Source organism: Tenrec ecaudatus, chromosome 2 (genome assembly GCF_050624435.1).
Source record: "Tenrec ecaudatus isolate mTenEca1 chromosome 2, mTenEca1.hap1, whole genome shotgun sequence".
Taxonomy (NCBI): Eukaryota; Metazoa; Chordata; class Mammalia; order Afrosoricida; family Tenrecidae; genus Tenrec; species Tenrec ecaudatus.
In genome coordinates, this window is record NC_134531.1 from 225445094 (window position 1) to 225464056 (window position 18963).

Sequence of the window (18963 nt, forward strand, 5' to 3'; positions counted from 1 at the left end):
TAAGTTCCAGCCCATTCTCATTAATTGGACTTTGAATTCCAGTTCTGTGGAAATAAGAGATAACATGCTCAGTCCATTATAAAACCTCAGCATTCATGGAAACAGTTGAGGAGAGGATCAAAGTGAAGATTTTAAATCCCTTCAATTGCTAAGAAGTAAAATTTTACTCCTGGAGCTAGTAACCTGATGCTCTAACACTCAAATGCTTTTAAAGATGAAGAGTGGCTAATCAAAGTGTTGTCACTGGTAAACAGAGACGATCAGAGTTGCAAGCTTTGTGAGCACTCGTGGCTTTGAGTATAGAGTCTGCGGCCTTTCCAATGAGAAACTTTGCATTGAAGACCAAAGAGAGGAGAATCGTAGTGGATTCTTTAAAGCCCTTGTTATAGCACACTTGCGAGATGACACAGAACCCGGGCCTTTGGGCAGGCCCTTTCCTTTTTAATTGGGTTACCTGTCCAAGGTATAGTGCAGAACATTTTCTGCAGAAAATCTACGTGCCTCCCCAACATGAACTGGGGAAATACAGTCTTTGTAGTTGACATCCTTGGTGTCTGTGGTTCTTGAACAAATATACCAGGATGCCAGAAAGATGGCTCTATTTTTTTGTCCTCATAGCTCTCCAGGAGAGTTTCAGAACAGTATTATAAACTGAAATGGTATGGGGTGGGGGGTTGTGGACTGCCAACCAGACCATTACACCACCCTTCAAAGCATAGGATATGTAGAAAATGTGTCGATGTTTTACAATTGTATTTATTGTTGTCTGATACTTGTCTGGCAACTTTACTTTCACCTACAGTTATTTTTATTTTATCAAAAAAAACCCAAAACCACAAACAAACTATTTTGCACCAAACTAAAACTTGTATTTCTTCTCCTATATTCTTTAAATCGCTTCTACATTAGTCCCCCATGTGAATATTGACATCTCAAACATGGAGTCCATTATGTGATGTTAATAAATGCAGCATCTCAGGGAGATTAAGGTAAGTGGGACATCTGAACTCAATATTCCACTAGTTTTATGTATGGAGGTCTGGTCCATCACAACTTAACTATAACAATGAAACTCATTGCTATGGTGTCAATTGCAACACATAAGGACCTTAGAGGGAGAGGATTTTACCCTGGGGTTTCTCACACTGTAAATCTTTATGGGAGTAGACAGCCTACTCTTCCTCCTGTGGATTCAAGTTGTTGACCTTGCAGTTAACAGCCTAAAGTACAACCCCGTACACAACCAGTATTAAAGCGCCTCCCAATTGCTGTTTTTGTTTAGTCTTTACTTTCTTTATTCTCTCAAGTTAAAATTACTCACAAATGCAATGTTCATTATACCATTAACCTAATAAAAATGTAGTTACCTTGTACCTTTGTAGTTTTCAATTCTTCCTAACATACACCTTCTTACTTTCATAGCTTATGTTCTCCTAGTTCTGCACAATAGGATGCCACGTTTTCTGGTCATTAAGTGTTTGGCTGCTGGCCAAAGCTAGCAGTTTGGAATCACTAGCTACTCAGTGGGAAAAAGATATACAAGATAGGGCTAGAGTAGGAGCTGAAGTATGAAAAAGTTGCATGAAAAAGAGGCCTACATTCCCTAGTCTACACTCCCATGGGGAGTTCCTTGTAATCAGTTGACAGGACAGAAAAAAGTGTGTGCTTAGCTTATAGATGGTGTGTTGGTAGGTTTTGTGTCAACTTGGCTGGTTTCTTTGGCGTTCAGTAGCAATTCCCAGCGATGGGATCTAACACAGTAGAATCAACTCTATAAAGAACCTCTTGCTATTGCTGTTAGGTGATATCGAGTCATTTGCAACTCATACAAAATCCTTACAAAACAGATTCTGGCACCACCTCTGATAATTTTCTGTTTCCATTCATGAGGTTTTCAATATCTGATGATATTCTTATGCTATCTATAAGATGTACAGTGGCTACATCCTCTGAAGAGGACAACCGTGTATTCTTTTTTTTTTTTAATGTGCCCTAGGCATGAAACAGCTCTGGCCATGAGCTAGACATCAAACTAGGATGAACAAAGGCCTGCCAGTCTGCTCTGCCCCTGACTGATATAAGAGCACCACCACCAATCAGGTGTCTCTTTGCCCATAGCCGTGGGATAAACCATGTATTCTTAATCTGTAAATCACACCGAAACCGGTTCACTTTGGGTAATCCTCCTGACAGTTGAAATACCAGTGGCATAGCCTTTGGCATCACAGCAACACACAAGTCACCACAGGACAACAACCTGACAGGCTGGATGGAGGGACCTAACATAAGTTGATCAACTCTGTGAGAAGCTACCAGCTTTGCTGGGACGGAATCCCCCTAAATTAGGTCAAACCTCTGATGCAATTGGAAGAAAGACCCTTCAGGGTTGTTGTCCGCTCCTTTTGGGGGAAAATTTCACATCTGTTGGGCCTGGATCCTCAATCTGCTCCTTAGATCTCTTGTTATATTGCCTGCTAATGCCAGGAGACATCCGTGGACTGCTGACCTTGGATTCATTTGACTTTGCATTTGCCAACCCATAGTCTTCTTGATATTTTTTTTCATTAGCACCTGCAGCCACACGAGTCAAACCAACTGATCCGTGGACTCCATCTGGACTGGATATACCCACTTCTACAACCGTGTGAGCCCTTTTGTAATATAAATGTATTTCTCTATATATGCACATATAAGCATCACTTACTTTTCTAGAAAACCCAAGCTAACACAGCCTACAAGACATGCAGGCACCGCTTGAAGAAATGTACCAGCAACACTACAGCCCCTTGCTGAAGGGCGGTGAGAAAGGGCAATCTTCCTAATTGGTAGAACTTTGAGTAGTGCAACTGGTTGTTCATTTTTCTTGGAACCAGAAATGACCAGACGTGAGACTGTACACTCATTCAAAGTGCTGTAGCCAATGGTTTGATTGCATGGTCTGGGGTTTGGTAGTTAAAAGACTGAAAAATGGAGACAAGGAGATGTGGGGGGACTGATATGTGAATAGACATCTTTGAATGGTTCAAACAATTAAGACATTGGTGCCTAATGTGTCTGCTTACCAAAAGGTTACTTCTGCCAAGAATGATTTTAAAAATCAAGTGAAAAGAATGACATGTTCATGCAAACCTGTCATCCTCTTTTCTCAGCCACTCCTGTCATTGCCCAATGGGTGCACACACAAATTGGCTACGGTGGCAGGGACAGAACTTATGTGTAGGCTAACTCACCCAAGCCAACTTGGCTACTGTCACTGCTGAGTGTACAATCTGCCAGCAGCAGAGACCCACAATGAGTCTGAGAGATAAAGAGTACAAAAACCCAACCAAGCATCTGCTGAAGGAGCTTCTAAAAGTTCATGGAAAAATTATAGTTCAAGACAATAGGGTTTTTTAATCCCCCTCATATGAATCAATGCTCCGGTTCATTCCCAGAAACACAATAACGACAGTCATCAGAATAGTCTGCACAATAGCCAGGTTGATCTATTCATCATTGTCTAAACCTGCTGTATATCTTTTCTGCTTTATTTTATTTCCTCATATTCTTTATATCAAATGAGCTTTCTTCTATGACATGTAAGGAACCCAATTTAGACAACACCTCCTACCTATTTCTATATTTTCACCCTGAAGTATAATCTGTTTAGAAAACATTTAGGATCTCAAGGTGTTGTGGTTCAAAACTTTGAATATCTTTGAAAATGTTAAATGCTGTATCTATATACATACTAATGGGACCCTCAGGCACATTTACACTTTTCTCATGTCCTATTTTAATGACTTTATGATATATTTATATAAGTTGAAGTTGGTGTTCCTTCTCTCTTATAGAAGAGACTCTACTTTGGGATTTTTTTCTCCATTATCCACAGTAGATATATGATACTTTATCTGTTATTTGTGAATGGGGCTTTATATGCTTCCTTCCCAGCCCCCCTCCCACTGTCATGATCCGAATCCTACCTTGCAAGCCTGACTAGGCCAGAGGAGGTACACTGGTACAGATGAGAACTGGAAACACAGGGAAGCCAGGGCGGATGATTCCCTCAGGACCAGTGGAGTGAGTGGTGATACTGGGAGGGTAGAGGGAGGGTGGGTTGGAAAGGGGGAACCTATTTCAAGGACCTGCATTTGACCTCCTCTCTGAGGGACATACGACAGAAAAGTGGGGGAAGGGAAATGTGGGACAGAGCCAGATATGACAAAATAATAATTTATAAATTATCAGGGGTTCATGAGGGAGGGGGGAAGCGAGAGGGAGGGGAATAAATGAGGATCTGATTCCAGGGGCTTGGGTGGAGACTAAAAGTTGTGAGAATGATGAGGGCAACGAATGTACAAATGTGCTTGACACAATTGATGTATGTATGGATCGAGATTGGTGCTGTATGAGTCCTTAATAAAATGATTAAAAAAAAAAGAAGTGGGGGAAAGTGGCAAGATGCCATTAAATTTTAATTCATTTTTTTCTACACTTTAAAAAAATCCCCTCATATTATACTTAACCTTAAACAATACATTGTTTTTTTAAACAATACATTGTTTAATGGTAATTTTAATATTATATGCCATCTATGTAAAAGAAAGAAAGAAAAAGTTTTAAAACCGAAAAAAGATCAAATAAAGCAAAAGAAAAGGAGTCATATAAAAATGTTCATGTGAACCTCATAGAATGGCAAAAAATGTTGATTTTAATTGCATCTACAAAAAACAGCCAGTTCCAATTTCTCGACGTAGCTCAAAGGCATTGTTTCGCAAGAGGGCATCCAGTAGCTATTATACTGGGCTTGTGCCTGAACTGTTCCATAAAGTAGAAACTACGACTCTCCTCAACATCTGGCATTCCGTCACAATTCTGAATTTATACAATATGGGCACTCACAGTTTCACTGCTACTTCTTTGCCATGAATGGCTTATGCTTTTCAGATATGCTTAGTTAAGCGTGAACCACGCACGCTTTCACGTGGGTCAGATCACAACATCTAACAGGAAAGAAGCCCTTGAAAGCACACCACTTACTGATCCAACCTGCTGTGGCAGGAATGCCCAGCCCTTTGCAAGCGCCATCTCTGAAGAAAGGGAGCTCTTGTACAAAAGACTGCCTTTCAGGTGGCTGACCTGGATTTAGCCTTCCTTTCATCACCGCGTTCTAATGACAAAAAGAGGAGAGGACAATAAACCGAGGGAAGACAATATTGTCCTCTGTTCTTATTTGCATTCTGGCTCAGCATATTTTCCTTAGTGCTGTGCATAGGAGGAGAGTTGCAGTACCAGACTTTTTGTGGTAACTAAATAAAATAAGACATGTAAAGGATGTAGTCAAGTGCCTGAAAATATTACTATTATTATTTCAGGGTTATTTTGTGAACTTCCCTTATAAATTGAATTGTGCCTCCTTAAGATATATATTTGGAACTTAAGCCCTGCACACGTGTATATAATCCTATTTAAAAATAGGGGTTTCTCTGTTGTTTTTGAGGCCAAGTCAGTAAGAGTATAGTGTGTCCTAAATCTGGTAAATTCTGAGTTATGGAAAGAGCAGATTAGTCACACACTGAGGAAGAGAGATGCTGAATAACGCCATCAAGGAATTGAAGAACAGTGAAGCCACAGGAGCTGAGACAAACACCTACTCTAATTTAGACAGAGAGAAGGAAAGACTCCCCCTATTGGTGGTGCCCAGAAATCAGCACTGTAACTCCAATCTTCATTTTATTTTTAAGCCACCTACTTGCAATGTATTTCTGTTACAGTAGCAGTAGAAAGCCTAGACAATTCCTGAGACTGATCTTTTTATGGAGGGAAAGGAAAAAGAGCTACTTCCAAAGGATTATTGAAAACAACCACCACCACCACCTTATCACTGAAATCCAGTTACACACAATATCACTTTTTGATTCAAAATCACTTTCTGAGAGGACTTTCTGCTTTCCCAGTCTAAACGAGGTCTCCTGTGAGTTTCCATAATGAATTTAACCTTCTGCTTTTACTCTCAGAGTTATAAATCATATAGTTGTTGATATTTACTGTGCTATGATTAGTTTAATATCTCCATCCTCCAGAAAATTGTAACTTGCAAATGATCGCTGGCTTACTCTGTGTGGCTTCACACGGCGCTCCCTACATTGAATAGATAGATGTCCAGATGCATTGGTTGTGAATTACTAAACGCGTGAATGCCAGCCCGGCACCTCAGCGACCCCTTCCAAGCTTCAGCAATCGCTCATTTGATATCAGAAGATTCTAAAACTATCAATGCCACTGTCAATAAACATTTATAATCCTTGTCATTTTAACAGAAGGGTTTATGTTAAATCAGTGGGTTTCAGCTCTGCCTGTACAGTATCCTGCCAGGAAGATTTTAAAAAGCATTTAATTATCCATTGTGTTCCAATTGAATTAAATTCTCTGTAGGTGGGGCCCTGACGATGCCATAGACACTTTATGTTTTCCATGGGTTTCTAATGAAAATATGTTTAAAAATCACTGTATTTGATTAATGGAATGTCTTCCCATTTCCAAGTCTAAATTAATTCCTTACACTTCAGGCAAGGGAGGTCTTTTATTCATGTATCTGAGGATTTTTAATGATCCTTTGCATATAGCAAGACCTCAGTAAATGTTTGGGGTTGATGAACTAGCAAAGAGTTCTACTACAGGTCATGAATATTAAATGTGGGGGATTAGTGTCTGGAATGACGTGTTCATCGCTCATTTTATAGGGGCTTCAGGAAAAGAGCTTCACGAAGTAGCTGAAATAAATTGGAAAACTCTCTAAGAATGATAAAGAACTTGTGGTGCCTGCAACGGAAAGCAATGAGACATTTTTAATAAAACTAGCAATCGCTTATTGAACTCTTTATATGCTTAAGACAGAGACTTAAGCATTTCTCAATTACCGAGTAATTGAATTCTAATAAAAGACATGAAATTGCTTCTACTCTTATCCACATCATGCAGATGAAACAACTGGGGCACAAAGAGGTTAAGAATCTGGCCCTAAGTATTATAGTCAGGAAGTGTTATCTCTTTTTCAAGAAATTTCTCTAGAAGCTAGGATATGATCTATTATCCTAGGGCATGGCAATTTTACAAAATACTCAAAGGTAGCCAGAATAAAGATAGTTCATGCATGAAAACAAGATTAAAGATAAGTAAATGACCTCTGAGGAAACCAGAATTTAAACTCAAATAATGTATTCTTTATTTAACCGAAATGTCTAACTCTGACATCGTGAATTACAACTCCTAAGGTGTGTTAATTAACTAATACCATTGAAGACTCTGAATATTAAAAAAATTGACTGCTGACCAAAAGGTTGGCAGTTTGAGTTCATCCAGAAGTGTCTTAGAAGAAAGGTCTCTTAGAAGAAAGGTCTACTCATGAAAAATCAGCCACTGAAAACCCTGTAGAATGCAATTCTGTTCTGACACACGGGGTCACCATAAGTGAGAATCACTTGACAACTGTAATTTTTGGTTTGCTTGTTTATGGCTAAGTAAAAAATTAACTCAAAACGCAGTATTTAAAACGATACATATTTATTATCTTATAAAACATAGACTACGGGAAGGTTGTGGATCAAGACAGTAGACATGGTGTGTCAGGGTCTCTCCTAGACTTCACTGAAGGCATGAGCTGAGTTGTACTCTACATGGTGGTTCAGTACAAACATAACTCATGCCAAGCTCACCGCCATGACATTAATATTAGTTAGCTCTTGAGGGCTGTTGGAGAAAAAGCAACAAACAAACAACCAAATAAACAAAAACAAACCCATTGCCCTTGAGTCAGTTTTTTTTAATTTTTTAATCATTTTATTGGAGGCTCTACAACTCTTATCACAATCCATCCATCCATCCACTTTGTCAAGCACACACACACAAATTCTTTTTTTCTTTCTTTTAAAAAAATTATTTTATTGATGACTCATACAGCAATCCCCTTTTTAAAAAATCATTTTATTGAGGGTTTACACCTACCCAAGACAACTCCAGTGTGCCGAGTCAAAGTGCACTTCACAGGGTGAATAAAGATGTCATCTTTGGGAAGCTAATAGTCAGTTCCTGCTGTACAGAGAGGGACCGTTGGCGAAGTGTGAACCATCATCAACCTTTCATTTTGTGGTTAAGTTCCTACCATAGAATTCTTGGGTTGTTCATCACAGGGAATACATTTCTCTCACTGTTAGTTCATCATTTCAGTTCCTTGATTGCCAGAAATAAAATAAAATAGAATACAATGTGTCATCATAACCTAATCTCAGAAGTGAAATCTCATTGGCTGTATTCTGGTCATTGAACCTGTTACTGGGGACATCGTTCACTCGGTGGTTGGGATTATAGAAGAGCGGGGTTACAGATAGGTTGGGCTGGGGCACTGGATGGCTGAGGGATAATTGGTGGCCTTGTTGTGACTATGACTATGGCAACTGATCTTTCTATGACTGTCATGACATCGTGCCTTCTTGACAGGGCAGATCATTATTTTCTAGCTTATACATTTTATAACCTCTTGTACTTCTAAAGTTAAGCCATGATATATTCTAATTTTAAACTTTGCAACACAGGTTATGCTTCCAATCATTCTAAACATATTCAATTTTTCTCAGGCTCTATTTAGTTGTTTTAAAAAAAACCAGGTTCACAACCTTAATTTCGCAACCTGTCATACTTTCGAATCAGACTGCCTGAACTACCAACACTAAAGTAAATGGAGTTGTTTTATAACCCACTCTTCCCAGTGTGTCAGTTATGTCATTGTGTTCTGTTACATGCATGAGTAAGTGAATCTAAATTGATTTCTTAATAAACTGATCTAGCTAAGCAAGTCTGATTTATATTTCATTAACTCACATAAACAACTTTCTGGTTTTTTATATTGTATTAGACCCTTTGATTCTCCTGGGGATCTGTTGTTCGTGCCACATAAAGGAACTGCTGTAGATGATGAAGCTTGATTGCTCCACATCACTCATGCCTTATTTATGTAAATATGTACTCTCAGAATTAAGAGCAGCTTGAGTGAAGTTAATACTTTCTCCAACCCACAACCCACAGCACAATCATTGTCATCATTCAAATTGTCTTTAGGTACCAAGAAGGGTAATAATATCATAGGTCATCAGCTTCATGAGGGGCAAGCAGTCATGCCAATCTTATAAAAAATAATTTAAAAAATCATTTTCATTTGCTCACAATTGTGCTAAAAAAGCAGCCTGCATTAAAAAAACTCACGGATTTGCAAGAACTTTGGGGTCTTTAGTTTATTGTTTTTAAAATAGATAATGTAACACACCAATTACATCGATCATGTTGTCCAACCATCGGGTCTTGTCATGTTAAGTTTTTCTTTCACACGGTTGGGAAAGCTTTTTTGGGGGAGAGGCATACATAGGTGTACAGTTTCAAACACAGATGGGGCACTTTACATTGGTAATTTCTGGAAAATTTAACAGAGAAACCTATAAGATAAATATTACAATATAATTAATAAATTATGAGTATGAGGGAGAAAATTACTAAATAGAATTCCATCCAAGTTTGTCTGGCTTCAAGGCTTATTGTAATTTTATCACTGTATTACATCATTTCTAATGAGCTCATATTCACCTCCGCTTGCCTTCTGTTGGTATTATTTCCTGTTAATCCCAGAAAGCAGATGTTTAAAACAATAGCTTATCAACTTTTACTTCAAAAATTATTAAGCTTTTACATTTCTTTTTACTTTTGTTCAATATGAGTATTTCAATCTATTTCAATAACATGGGAAATAATTTGTTTATTCCTTACTAGTATAACCAAACCAAACCCATTGCTGTCTAGCCAATTCTGACTCAAAGCAGTCCTACAGGACAGAGTCGAGCAACTCAGTAGAGTTTCAAAGACTATCACTTCTTATGGGAACAGATAACCTCATCTTTTCCTCACAGAATATTGGATGGATTTGAACCACCAACCTTGCAATGAGCAGTCTCACCCTTAGTCCATTGCAACAAGAGACTTTCCACTGTAGAGTAAACATGAGATATTGCAGAGTCACAAACTCAAATGCCATATTGATTATATTCTTTGTACGAATTTCAATGTGTAGGAGGATTGAATATGCTGCGTCTTACTATTACACAAAGACCTTTCTCAAATAACTGTTTCTACACTCAATTAATAATTGTATCATGTATATGGCTTGCGTACTTTCGTTCTGTTTTCTAGCTGCTAATTACTACTATAGAAAACCACAATCTAATTGAATTAGTCACATTGCTTGAATTAGCTGAGCCTTCAGTATGACTGATAAGTGTTTTTATATATAAACATTTGCTGGCTCTTCCAATTTCCATGGTGTAGTGACTAGGAGAATCACCCCCATGTCCCACTTCAAGGGAAAGCACTGCCTGGGTTCTGGGGGTGCTGTTCATAGGTAGCCCTGAGCCCTCAGATCCTTCAGGGGCTGCAAGGGAGTGACCTGGCTACTAAAAGTAACCTTGTAAAGTCACATTCTGAGGCCCCAGATAGATATGAAAGTTCATGGTGCATTATTTAACTCAGCGCAACAGGGTTAAGGCTCTCCCCTTTTGTTCATAGGACTCGTGGTTTTAAAATTCTCAAAGAAGTGTTCGTTAGGAACACTTTATAGTGAATTTAGACGTTGAATTATTTGGACAAATTCTAAATTTGATGCTATTTTTTTTCCTGTTAACTGTCTCTGGCTTATTAAGTCTATGCATCTGTGTTTGAGAGGTAAGAGTGGGAAGAAAATAAATTTTCTCATAAAAATGCAAAGGAAAATAAGAAATCAGATTTCTTCCATTCTTCTGCAAAAAAATGACAAGATGTTAAATTACTCAATTTTGTCACACACATACTCAGTTTCCTTGTGGAATAAATCATCTGTAACTGCAGTAGAAGGAAGTTCATGTCTGGATTCACAATGATGTAACTACAACATGAGAAATCTATTGAACTAAATATATACAAATAAAAACAATGTTTGGTATAGCAGAACAAACAGTTTTATTGAAAAATTGAAAATGCAAGCATCCTTAGAGGAGGCGAGGAGAAACAGCCGACGTCAAAGATAAAGTTGACGAAAGCAACTTCAATTAGAATGCTGAGATTCATAATTCGAGGATGCCTTCAATTGTTTGAAGTCTCAATTTTTTGATCAGTATCATGAATGCAGGCTGATGCCTGTGCTAGTGGTGACTGGCATGGAAGATTACTCAACAATTTTGATGGGGCCATCAGTTATGGAACACACACACACATACATAGAGAGAGAATGTCTCTCTACTTTAAATAGAACTGATGTATCTAGGGGACTGTGAGACACCTTCAAGGTTTACAATAGCATTCCTGGGGCTTCTTCTCTCACGGAAGAATGGAAGACACACTGACTTGTTCCAGGCTTCCAGAGTTGCCAGCTCAGCCACATGCTGAACCCAAAATGTCTGGGGAAAAACCCGCACAGAAGCTAGTGATTTTCCAGCATTCATGTGCCACAAAATAATAACCTGGAGAGCTCTTTCAGACACTGTGCTTTGCCCCCTATCAGAGTTTCTGACTCAAGAAGCTTGGAAATTTGTAGTTCGAACACGTTCCTGAGTGATGCTGAAGCTGCTGTTCCAGGAATTTCACATTTGGAACCGCATCCTATGTTCGACTATCATTGAAATTAATGCCTTCAAAAAGGATTAGGGATTCCTGAACCCTATTTAACTTTATGGCACTTTGAATGTATATTTGGCCAGACACTGTCTGAACAGATGTTATGCGGTGCATGACTGTATAGACTTCGTTCATTCAGTTAAGCATGGTAATATGTCTTCTGGCTCACTTATAATCAAAGCAGGTATAACCTCTTTATGTCCATAGAAAGATGGACTTTTTCCAATGCATATCTTCTTATAGTTCTTCTTATTAGCCCCTCATGGCATTAACGTGACAACACTATCTGAGGATGCCATGTTAATGTTCTTTAGTTGAAAATCCTGGGTTTCATCTTTGTTGTGATACTTCTCCCCCAAAGTAATGGCTTTAAAACTCACACAATAGAATCCAGTATGTTTTATTTTCAAATGCAAAGTGAACGTATGAGGAGAATACTAAATCTAAAATCTGTGAGACAGGGTTCTCTAGAGAGACAAAACCAGATGGTTAAATATATATATATATATACAGATAGATATATACAGATAGATATATAACACAAGAAATAAACAGTTAAATTATAAAGCTGCACAAATGGCTCAATGCAACTCACTCCTGTGAGACAGTTATGAGACACTGGCAGTCCTTTAAGTCTTGAGGGCCACCTGGTAGTCCTCTGTAGAGCAATTCAGGCTATCTGGGCACAGGCAGCAAACAGTAAGACAGGTCACCAACAGTCACCCAGATGATAGGGTCTGACAGTCCCCAGCTGGAGATGTAAATTCCAATGGTGTGGTCCACAGGTTAGGTGTAGCTCAGGTAGTGTAGCTTGCAAATTGAGGCACAGAACAAGCAAGGCAGCCACACACTGGTCCGATGATCAAAGAGCAAGAGACAAGAAAGGTGAGGCTCGTCAAGTCATTTATCTCTCCTCCCTTCTATTAATCCCACATGTGTTTATCGGCCAGGTTCGCATAATAAACTAACTACCTGAATCCACCCCTTTCCAACTGGGCACCTGTACACAATTCTTTATATAATTTCTGGACATTGATGAAATAACACTTATACTTCTCATCAATTATCTATCATACATATAAATGAAAACACACTGAGTCAAATTATATGTGATATAACATACTTGAACAAAGGAAATATATGCAATAATCACATACAAAGAAAATATATTGACAATTACAAGCCTCGCTTTTGCAATTGATCACGTGGTCGTAATTGATAGGTAGAACTACCTTCTACTGCTACCCATTCTGTATTACCTTTGCCCTCAGCAAGCATCTCAGCTGGCTGTGGTTTTTGGCCTGGCGGGCTGACCCAGACCCTCATTCCTGAGGGGTCTGGGTCATTATAAGTCCTGTCAGGATTGGGTTGCTGTAACTTACCATTTACTTTAATAACAGGGCATGGTAACACTAAGAGTCGGCCTATGGGATCTCCTGGATTCCAGACATATTCTTCTTTACCTCCATTATGTAGTACCAGTCCAATTTCTCCTTGGTAATCAGGATCAATCACACCACTTAGTACGGTGACACTCTTCCTGACCTGTTGATCCAAAGGCATGAGAAGTCCAAAGTGCCCAGGGGGCATTCTCAGCTGCCAGTTCAGTGGAATCTGTGCTGTGTTTCCAGGTGGGAGAGTTCCTTCCTTCGGGACCAGGACCTCCAGGCCTAAGGAAAACAAGAGTTGATGGGACAGGAAGCAAAAATGCTGCAAGGGGCTCACTAGGAGCAATAGTGAGTGGTGCCACCCCAGCTTCCACGCCTTGGTTCCTGGACCCATGAATTCTGGCTATTGGAGACAAGGCACCATATATTGGCCGCTGGTTTAGAGTGTATACAGCTTCCTGGAGAACATTGCCTCAGCCCCGCAAGTTGTTGCCACCTAGTTGGCACCGTAATTGTGTCTTTAGGAGCCCATTCCATCGTTCTATTGAGCCAGCAGCTTCAGGATGATGAGGAGCATGATACGACCAGTGGATTCCATGGGAATGAGTCCATTGCCACACTGCATTTCCTGGAATAGGTGAATAAGTGCTTCTAAAGTTTCATCAGCTTGTTAAAAATTTCAATGTGTACTACATCAATTCCTAGAGCCTTGTTTTTGGCTAATGGTTTCAGGGCCACTTGAACTTCTTCCTTCATCGCCATTGGTTCTTGCTTATGTGCTACTTCCTGAAATAGTGGGAAGTAAGCCAGTCCTTTCTGTTCTTTCTCATTTTCTTTTGATGCTTCCTGCACTGTCAGAGAGTCTGGGTGTAGAATCTTTCACAGCCCATGGTTAGCTAAATGATGCTGAGGGTGGTTTCTAATTCTAGGTGTCTGTACATATGATTATATCACTTTACTATGATAATTTAATCAACTTATGGCAGTAAGTTTTCTTTTAGTTATCTTTCATTAACTCTCCTCCATCCTCTGGACTCCATGATATGTATGATTCATAACAGTGCAATATTTCTCATTTATCTTTATACTGTGCTATATTTCTTGTATATATTTCTTTACTGGCCTATTCCCTATTTGAATGTCTGTTCAGATAGGTTTAATACTGAAGTCTACTTGCCACATAAGGTTCTACCAGCAGAAATACAGCTTTGTAAGTTCTCACTGTATTTCATGGTTGTTTGTATAGCACCATATCATTTTCATTTAAAAATGTAGAAATATTCTTTGTTTTATGCAAGCTGAATTTTGTGATGGAATGAAACATGGCAAGGCTAAGAGCCACACAGAGTACTGTGGACACTGAGACAAGCCATGCAGATCATAAAGTTACTGAGAGTGGCACAGAAATCATGTAAGTACTGAGACGATGGCAGTAGACTACAATCAATGAATATTTGTTGGCAAAAAATGAATCCATACCTTATTTAGCTATATCATGGAGCTATTCTCTTATGTCAAGTTTATAGTTTTCTTAGAGAAAACTGATTACATATTAGTACAACAGTAAAATATCCATGTAATTGGTACTTCCTAATTTTCTACAGAGAAGAACTTCTAAAAAGAGTTTATTTGTAAAGACATCTACAACAAAGGTGCATGTGCAGTTTTACCGTAACTGTTACAATGGTTTCATTCCTTTCGTCCACTTCTAAGGAAGGGCTACAGGGGAGAATCAAGTTAGCTGACACTCAGAGGCTTTTTATCCTATTTGCTTTAAGGAATTCTCTCTACTCCTCTTTTTTATGTTTAGCGTAGTTTAGGGAAATAAACTACGAAAGTTGGTATCAATGCTAGTCATTAGGGATGCAGAACATTGAACTGTCTTAGCAAGTGAATGAAGCTGCCATCTCACCTCACTAATAACATCAGGAAGTCCTCAGAGAGCTTTTCATAGTTTCACTTTGTTTTTGTTAGCTGCATATAAATTCAAATGATTGTGCTATGCTTCTTAAAATAACCCTGGTCCTCATAATGAGCCAATATGGAAAGATGGATGTAGGTTAGGTGCTAATTGAAGCAAGAAATCTCTCCTGGGAATAAGCTCTCTTATGCTTGTTTGAAATTCATGCATACACAGCCAGTACATTTCACAGTACTTCACCTGTTGGAGTTTTATGAATATCATATGCTAGCAGTTGTTTGGAGAGCTGAGAATAAGTAGACTTTTTTTTTCAACCTAAGTAAACAAAAATAATTTTACTAAGTGGAGTTGGAGTATCAAATGCTTATTAAAAATAAACTATTCTATGGTAAACACTAAAGAACTCTTCGTTCAAAAACTTTCTACTATTCAGTTTATTCAAATCATAGTGAGCCTCTAGTACAGGGTAGACTTGGACCCTTGGACTTCCAACTAGACTGTAATTATTGACAGGAGTAGCCTGCCATATGTTACAGGAGAGCATGGGTTCTAACTGCTTATCTTGTGGTAAGTAGTCCAGTGTGGAACCACGAGTACCACAAATTGCAATTCAAACAAAAAGCAAAAAAAAAATAGTAATAAATTGCAAATCACATAACAGTTACATAAAATGCTCTTAAGAGGTTTTTCCCCCAACTGTATGGGTTTATGATTTGAATTCCTGTTATTTAGACCATGCTTTCAGTTTTTAAATATTTTATTTATTTGATGTTAGTTGTATTCAGAAAATAACCTATAAGTAATCATAAGTCAATTAATGTATATATGTTTAAAGATGAAGCAACTTTGTATGATCCTAATGTTCATATATGTTACCACAATCAGGCTTTCCTATTGTTTCTCTTTCCTAATATGATGCCATCTTTTCTATGCCTATAGCAGCGTTTCTCCACCTGTGGGTTGTGACCCATTTTGGGAGTTGAACGATCCTTTCACAGGGGTTGCCTGATTCATAACAGTAGCAAAATTACAGTTAGGAAGTCGCAGTGAAAATAATTTTACTGTTGGGGGTTCACCACAACATGAGAAACTGCATTCAAGGGTTACAACATTAGGAAGGTTGAGAACCACTGGCCTGTAGTGTGGGTGTTGTTTCTAACAATTTAAAAAAAATCAAATCAGTTGTGGTAGAATCAGTTCCATCTCATTTCCCCTTCAAAATAAGACTGGGTAGAGTTGACTTTTAAATTGAACTCCACATCAGCCTTATCCAAAGCTGATTTCTAGGAGTCTAGGGTCAGGCACACGTACCCTAGCTATTCTGACACCAACTGTCTTCCCTGAAATATTCTTTACTTTTCAGTTGGTTTCAGTAATTCATTAAAATGGCCACACAGAACTCACAGACAATACTCACGATTGCAGAGTTTATCAAGAAATTAATAGGTTACAAGTGCTTAGAATGTAATTATCCAGATAGGACAGCTTCTTCTCAGCCATACCTATAGGCAGGCCTCTCTCTGGTCTTTGGTCTTGCAGTTACAGGTTGCATTGGTCTCTGCCCTGCTCATGCTCTTTTAGGGCTGCCAATAAATGCTCAAAGGGCACATCACTCTGTTGTAAGCCTCACCAGGGATGTGCTAACTCTAGTTTTGCAATTAGCACCTGAAGGCAGCTCATGCCACAAGTTAGCCAAAGGAACTCTGCTTCACTAGTTCTGTGGGCTGGGAAGTCTACATTCCTGTCCCATACTCTGGACCTTCGTCCTGCTGTGCCACTTCCTTGTCCCTGCACAAGTGTGAAAGCTGTCTACTGGATTGAGGAGTTTCAATGCTCAGGGTTCTTTGTGTCCAAAAGACACACTCTACTTCTGGCTCTTCTTTCATGCTGCATTTGAGATCCTCCCTCTCTGCTTCTGAGATGGCTCATTTTATATTCACTAGGATGGCCATCATAATGAACTCTGTCAACAATCACACCCAACTGAATGCTATCCATGTCTTCCCCCACCTTTTGTTATTCAGATCTATCAGAAAGAAAATGGTCATTTTGTGGGATTAACAAAGACAGTGGCTTAAACAGCCACAGTAAATACTTGTACTACACTGAAATTAATAATAGAAATGTGTTATCTACCAAGTATGGACCCCAAAAACTAGGTATTGTAAAAACTGAAATAAATGTCTTTAAGATTCATAAAGTCACTGGCAAACTGACATGGGCTGACACAGATCACTTTGGCTTAAATAATTCTGTGACCTACTATTACAAGAATGACGAGTTTAAAAAGGATGGCATAGAACTCACAGTCAAAAAAGATCATTTTAGGATCTATTCTGAAGCACAATACCATCAGTGATAGCATAATACTAATACACCTAAGTAGACCAGCGATTACCACTACTATTACTTAAATGTAAGATGCTATAATAATTGCTAGTGATTACAATTTGAAAGTTGGAAACAAAGAAAATTGCTATGTAGTCCATCAGTAACAGAAGTGATGTCACAGACCTTACACTACAATTTTGCAAGATCAATGACTTATTTATTTAAATATCTTTTCTCAATAACAAACATTCATTATATTTATAGATGAAGTCAGATGAAATACATAAGAATCAAATTAACTACATCTGTGGCAAGTGAATGAGGAAACTTAATCATTCTTCAGAACAAGGATAGGGTCCAATGTCATAATAGACCATCAATATGCAAGTTCAAGTTGAGGTTGAAGAAAAGTGAAACAAATCAATGATAGTCAAAGTATAACCTTGAGTATTTACCACCTGAATGTAGAGACTATAGCAAGAATGCATTTGATTTATGGGACAGTAACCACGAAGACCAGTTGTGGTATGACATCAAGGACACAATGCATGAAGAAAGGAAAAGTCAAAGTTAGGGAAAAAAGAAAAGGCTAAAAGAAATGTCAGCAGAGACTCTGAAACTTACTCTTGAACACAGAGTAGTTAAAGAAAATGGAAGAAATGATGGCTTAAAAGAGATGAACAGAAGATTTCAAAGGGTAGATCTAGGAGACAAAGGAAATTGTTACAACAGAATATGCAAAAAACTGGGGTTAGAAAACCAAAAGAGAATAAAATGCTTGGCATTTCTCAAGCTGAAATAATTGAACTCACCTCTCATTGTTGAGGCAATTTCAATCTATGAAGACAGCTGTGTTAGTCTGGATACTTTAGAGAAACAAGTCCACAGAAACTCATGTATACGAGAGAGTTTCATATAAAGGTAAAGTGCACATCAAGAAAACATCCCAACCCAGTGCTTCCCAAGCCCACAAGTCCAACATTAACCCATATGCCCAACATCAATCCACAAAGTCCTCCTCCATCTCACAAAACACATGCAATGATGCCGACTGCAGGAGGAAAGCCGAATCAGTGAATGTGTAAGCATTTAAGTGCTGGCAGGGTTCTCCACATGGCTACTTCAGCACCCAGGGTTGCATCAGGGTAGGTCCATGCGGCTTCTCTTCGGGGGGGTCTTGCAGGAAATGAGCCTTGCCAGCTGAAACAGGGAACTGGCTAAGGTAGCTGAACCCTGGTCCGACCATAAGAAAGCAAGAGACCGGAGAACTAGAAAAGTGCGGCTTATTTATCCCTCCGCCCTTCAATTAACCCCACATATGTTTATTAGCCAGGTTGGCACAATAAATTAACTACATCAACAGCGTAGAAAATTTGTTTTCTGTCAGTTTAGTATCTATTTTTAGACCAATTCCTTGATTACTATCTTCCTTTGTGTTTAAATAATTTTCCATAGTGTGAAGTCTTAAACTCTTTACTCATTATTTTTTATATATTGAAAGTTATTTTCTACCCTGGGGATTACAACGAATTTTTAAGATTATAATAATCTTGTTTAAACTAACACAAATTTAATTTCAATAGTATATATGAATAAAGCTAGCTCCCGTCATTATTTTATTCTTCTCGCAGATGGCACACTACCTGTGTGCCC

At 38.6% G+C, this 18963-nt stretch overlaps 1 non-coding gene across 1 annotated transcript; it reads right to left on the minus strand.

Annotated features, from left to right (window-relative positions):
* Positions 1-1983: 1983 nt before the first annotated feature.
* On the minus strand, positions 1984-2126 carry LOC142441633 (small nucleolar RNA SNORA48). Its single transcript, XR_012782996.1, has one exon. It is a non-coding gene; the product is annotated as a small nucleolar RNA SNORA48 (small nucleolar RNA).
* Between the last annotated feature and the right edge of the window lie 16837 nt (positions 2127-18963).